Here is a 6,219-nt window from a genome sequence, read left to right as displayed (position 1 = left end):
ATGTACACACCTTTTGAGAGAGACACTCATGATTCGGAAATTGTTAGAATACTCTATGTGCTTCACTTATATATTTTGAGTCATATAGTTTTTGCTTTAGTGCTTCACTTATATCTTTTAGAGCACGTCGGTCGATTTGTTTTATAGAAACCATTGTTCTCTCATGCTTCACTTAGATTATTTTGAGAGTCCTACAAAACAGCATGGTAATTTTCTTTAGTTATGTTATGCATTCAAGATTAATAAAATTTTCTTATGAGTGTGTTGAATACTATGAGAAGTTTGATACTTGATAATTGTTTTGAGATATGGAGATGGTAATTTAGAGTCATGCTAGTCGAGTAGTTGTGAATTTGAGAAATACTTGTGTTAAATTTTGTGATTCCTGTAGCATGCACGTATGGTGAACCGTTATGTGATGAAGTCGGAGCATGATTTATGTATTGATTATCTTCCATATGAGTGGCGGTCGGGGACGAGCAATGGTCTTTTCCTACCAATCTATCCCCCTAGGAGCATGCGCGTAGTACTTTGCTTTGATAACTTGTAAATTTTTGCAATAAGTATATGAGTTCTTTATGACTAAGGTTGATTCCATGGATCATATGCACTTTTTCATTCCACCATTGCTAGCCTCTCTAATATCCCGCACCTATCGCCGGTATCATACACCCACCATATACCTTCCTCAAAACAGCCATCATACCTACCTATCATGGCATTTCCATAGCAATTCCGAGATATATTGCCATGCAACTTTCCACCATTCCATTTACTATGGCACGCTCCATCATTGTCATATTGCTTTGCATGATCATGTAGTTGACATTGTATTTGTGGCAAAGCCACCATTCATAATTCTTTTGTACATGTCACTCTTGATTCATTGCATGTCCCGGTACACCGTCGGAGGCATTCACATAGGGTCATATTTTGTTCTAACTATTGAGTTGTAATTGTTGAGTTGTAAGTAAATAAAAGTGTGATGATCATCATTTTTAGATCATTGTCCCAAGTGAGGAAAGGATGATGGAGACTATGATTCCCCCACAAGTCGGGATGAGACTCCAGACGAAAAATAAAAAAATAAAAAAAAGATACCAAAAAAAAGAGAGAAGGCCAAAATAAAAAAATATGAGAGAAAAAGAGAGAAGGGACAATGCTACTATCCTTTTACCACACTTGTGCTTCAAAGTAGCACCATGATCTTCATAATAGAGAGTCTCCTATGTTATCACTTTCATATACTAGTGGGAATTTTTCATTAGGGCTTCCTCAAAATGCCCTAGGTCTTCGTGAGCAAGCGAGTTGGATGCACACCCACTTAGTTCCTTTTGTTGAGCTTTCATATACTTATAGCTCTAGTGCATCCGTTGCATGGCAATCCCTACTCACTCACATGTGACACTACAAAAATTTTAATTGGTTTTCATCAAAAACTTGGTTGGATTTTTTTAAAAGAGGGCATTTAAAATTTCTTTTCCAGAAATCCTTCCTCTTAAGAACTTCCTTTTCTTAGGCAAGGATTTTATTTTTTCTTCAAACTATGGTGTTTGATCTTTTGAAACTTCTTCTCTGTTGGTTCCCTCTCAAATTATTTTGGGAGTTTAATCTTTTTCTTTTAAAAAGAAACTCTATGAAAATTTGGGATTTTCATATCTTGGAAACCACCCATGACTTTGTATTTTGCCCATGTGGTAAAACCCCTCCAAAACCTCCCCTCCTCCTTGTAATCAACCTAAGTTCTCTGTCCCAACTAATCCAAGCAAGTTTTGGACTTTATTCTAATTATTTTTCCCCTCAAATCATTTCTACAAATTATTTGGAGCCTGATAGATTTTCAAAGCAAGTACCCTTTTGCATTTGAGTTTTGACCTCAAACCAACTCTCCTGGATAGTCCTTTGTACCCACAACCCAGAACCATCTTGATCCACTCCTCCTCTTTTCAAATTTTTCAAATTTCAGTCTCTGCAAGTTTGGACCAGATTTGCCAAATTTGGTGAAATTCATATCTACACTTATCCAAAAATTCCACCAAAATTCAGCCAGCCTACTGGAGCAATGAGTAGCCACTCCACCAAAAATCAGCTCAAGGAAAAATCCCCAGAGGCCAAATTCATTCTGTCGAACACCTTGCATGCACTGTTACTGTTCATATTCAGAAATATTCAGATTCAATGTCGTTTTCATTCGTCAGTTTCAATCACGCGTAGACAGTGCCCTTGGCACGTTCCTCGCCGCCTCTTCCTCCTGTCTGGAGCACCACACGTGCGCTTGGCGCCTTCCCGGCGTCGGCGGCGCCCTGGCCTGCCTGCGCCGGCGTGTCTTGCGGCTGCCGAACCACCGTAGCAGCCGACAGGGAGCAGAATGGTGGCTCAACGCCGTTCGGCGCTGCCCAATCCTCCTAGTAGCTCCGCGTGGCCTCATGCACGCCAGCACACCCCGTTGCACCGTCGCCGTGGTCCGGCAAGCACTGGGCACGCTCTCTGCCGCCGACGGGCCCGCGCTGCCCCGTTCCGTCGAGCTCCCCCTAAGCAACCAAATCCCGCTGAGGTTAGCACCTAAATGGAACCGGTGGACCTCCGCGATGACGCTCAACTCCCTAAACATCCCCGACCAAGCTCTGCGCCGCCGTAACCTTCACCGGAGAACTCCGTTCATGGCCAACGCCTCAGACCGCCTATAAAAAGGGCTCCCAAACTCGCTCTCGAGCACTCACTCCCTCTGCATCTCACCAGCACCCCGGCAGGCCAATTGGGGGACCTCGAGGAGGTCTCCTCCCCCGACTCCGTCCGCCCCGTTCCGCCTCGGCCTCCACCTCGATTCGCTCCGGTGAGGCCGTCTCCGGCGCCCAAACCCCGTCAGTTACCCCCTCTAGCTACCAGAAGTCTAACCCCCTCCCCAATTTGATCTTCACAGCTCTCTCCGGCGAAGTCCGCAACCACCCGAACCACCGTCCGCCGGAGCAAGGCTCGCCGTCGACGTGGTACTCGCCGGCGACCACCACCACCACCAACCGACGCGGAATGGTGCCCTGAACACGGAGGTACCCTTCGATCCCCATGTCTCGCCGTGGATCGCCGCCGGCGACCACCGCGGCTCTCGGGCACCGGCAAACTCTGCCGCCCCATTTGAACATTCAAACCTGACGGGCGGGACCCGCCTGTCAGCCTCTCTATCCTGTTTGAGCGAAGCGTTTTCTGAAAACGTCTTCTGCCGAATGCGCTTTCCCTCTAGGCTGGCGTAGTCGCTACCGAAGCGCTTTTTGTTTTTATGAGCTAGCCCCTGGGAACTTTCTGTTTCATTACAGATGAGTCCCTGGACAAAAACCTTTATAACTTTTAAACAGAATAGTATTTTTGATTGATTCTTTTTCTGTCCTCTTTAAAATTCTGTCTAGTTTTTTATCAGATTTATTTGAAAAATATTTGGAATACTTTTTGTTCACCTCGTGGTATTTACGATAGCGCATATATTTTCTTTATACCGTAGATACCGAAGGAGGTGACGGAACCGCAAACTTCACCGAGCTAGGCTCCGACTACTCCGAACCAGGCAAGCATGTTTGAACTTTTGATATGATGAGTGTCTTGGCATGTTTTGCATTTAGTTAGTCTCATGGCATGTTGTTGAGCATACCAATGAACGTTATTTCCATGCATTGTTGAGGTAAGTGAGTTCGATGATCCATAAGTGGATGGATGTGAGTATGAATGGCCATGTGTTGGCATGAGTATGGGTAAGATGGCAGTGTTGTAGCATGCCAATCTTATGCCAGGCTATATGACTACAGTGTCAAACCGTATCGGTCCAGTTCCTCCCATTTCCTTCCCTGTACTACCACATGTTTTCCTTAAGGAATATGGCTTAGTAAGTTGCAAACCGCTTTCCTGGTACACACCAAAAGGAGAGGCCGGGATGATGGTTCCATGGCCCTGGATTAAAGCCAGTCATCCGGTCAGGGGGCATGGGTGTTTCCAGTTGGGACCGAGAGGGGGGCACCCCTTAGAGCGCGCGTATATAAATTTGATCCCATGCTATTCGAGATTGTGATCTCCCCGTCTCAAAAGTTTTTCTTGGACGGTGTCTAGGGTGATTCCTAGCATCGAGAGGTAGGATGGGTGTGTACTGGTTAGCTGTGTTTTCTTCCGAAAAACCGTAAACGGAACTAGTCCTTCGTGACTACGGAAATCCGTTGGCTGTGGGAAAATTTTTGTACAAACTCTACAGAATCATACATTCCCTTGAATCATCTATTCCATGTCCAAATTCGTATTATCTTGTTCTAACGTTGTCAGTTTGATGACAGAGATTCCGGTGAATCCCACGAGTACTAAGTCCGATTAAATGTTTAATTCTGTGGATGGACTAACCCGTTTATTATCATGAAATAAATATTTATTATGAGCATTATTTCCTTGTGAATAAAAGCCCTTTCTGCGATGTCCCTCAGACGTCCGACTGTGGCATTGTTATTATTTACCTTCAATAAAAGCCCTTTCTGTGATGTCGCCCCGATGTCCGACTATGGCATTTCTTTTAAAGCCCTTTCTGTGATGTCGCCCCGACGTCCGACTGTGGCATTTCTTTTAAAGCCCTTTATGTGGTGTCGCTAAGATGCCCGACTGTGGCATCATCTCCTTATATTTATTTGTTTACCTTTCGAGGCGTCGCTTCAGACACCCGATCGGTTTTTCATTTATGTTTTGTTGGGATTTCAGGCGGACTACCGCCGTTTCCCTTTTACTTACTTCGTTGTGCTAATTTTTGAATGCACATTGGTGAATTTTATCGTGACGCATTCATGCATGCATTTGTTATACCTTACGTCTGAACTGTCTTGCGAGTACTTTCAAAGTACTCACTGGCTTGTTGATTTGGCCAGATGCTGACGAAGGCGATCTCATGGATGAAGAATTTGATAGCGAGTCCGAAACCTAGAGGAGTCCCAGTCAGTCTCGTGCGACCCTGGATTTGGTCACTGTATTATATCCGCTTCCGCTACCAAATAAATTCATCGAGCCTCACCTCGACGCTCGATGAGATGACAGTTTTAGAGTCTTGTATCTCACTCCCCGCTGTGTTTTTCCACCACCACCCTATCCTCGAGTCAGTAGTATGCCTCCACACCACTGTGTCATGTCCGCCGTTATGTATAATTATTGGCGTGCTTGTAATAATTTGGTTGAGCAACCGTAGTTCGACCCTGTAATATATTTTATGCTACTGGCTTGTTGTACCAAGAAATTGTCTACCTGTGAGGAAGATTTTCTCTCATACTGGACTCAAAAGATTGGTTTCCCAATAAATATTTTTATTGGAAAACCGGTCGTGACAAGCTTGGTACCAGAGCCAGGCTGACTGTAGGAAGCCACTAGGTGCGATCGCTAATTGGTTATTAGCATGATTGAGCCTTTTCATATTTTCTTGATTGTAGTCATCTTCTGTCAGTCAGCATAAATTTATGATCTGACCATGCAGAATTTTTGCCTACTTTTGTAGATGGCCGACAACAGCTGCGAGTCTCAGACCTTCGCCAACGTGCCCGATGGGTTCGTCAAGCTTCTTTCTTTCATCGTTCAGGTCGCGATGGGGCCATCTGTGCGCCCAGTCTTCACACTCTGCCAGCACCGAGTCAACGACAGTCTGGCCATGCACGAGGCCGCGGTGCAGTTCAAGGGAGGGCGTGGTGAGTTACGCCGCTTCCGGTTCTTGGGAAGAGCCATGCCTACGGAGAGGCATGCTATGCAGATGGCAGCCCGCGAGGCGATAGCTCGTCTCAGGGATGTCCTCCCCGTGATGAAGACTCGTCGTTACCGTTATCTTCCATGCCATGTGCCTTACACCTGTCACTACGCATTCTCCTACCCTAGAGGAGAACGAGACGAGGATTTTGAGATGCTCATTGAGTATCTCCGGGCCCTAGAGGCAGCCTCCGACAACCTGGTGGACGACTTCGTAGCTGCCCGCATGGACTCAGTTCATGGCTGTGCTGCCAACAGGAGGGAGCTCCTACCCACCGCACCGCCACTGACTTTGGTCTCGTCCTCAGCATCTTATGCACCTACTCGTCGCCTGCCTTCTACCGAAGAATTCAACCAAGTCATTGCGCCCACTCCAGCGCGCACTGCACCACCCTTCGCGCCCACTCCTGTTCGTGTTGTTCCGCCCCTGGCACCCGCTCCGTCCACTCAGCGCAACACTACACGTATGGAGCC

Source organism: Triticum urartu, chromosome 3A, assembly GCF_056163025.1.
Source record: "Triticum urartu cultivar PI428250 chromosome 3A, HENAU_Tu73, whole genome shotgun sequence".
Classification (NCBI taxonomy): Eukaryota; Viridiplantae; Streptophyta; class Magnoliopsida; order Poales; family Poaceae; genus Triticum; species Triticum urartu.
The sequence above is the reverse complement of the archived record's forward strand: the minus strand, read 5'-3'. Positions refer to the sequence as shown.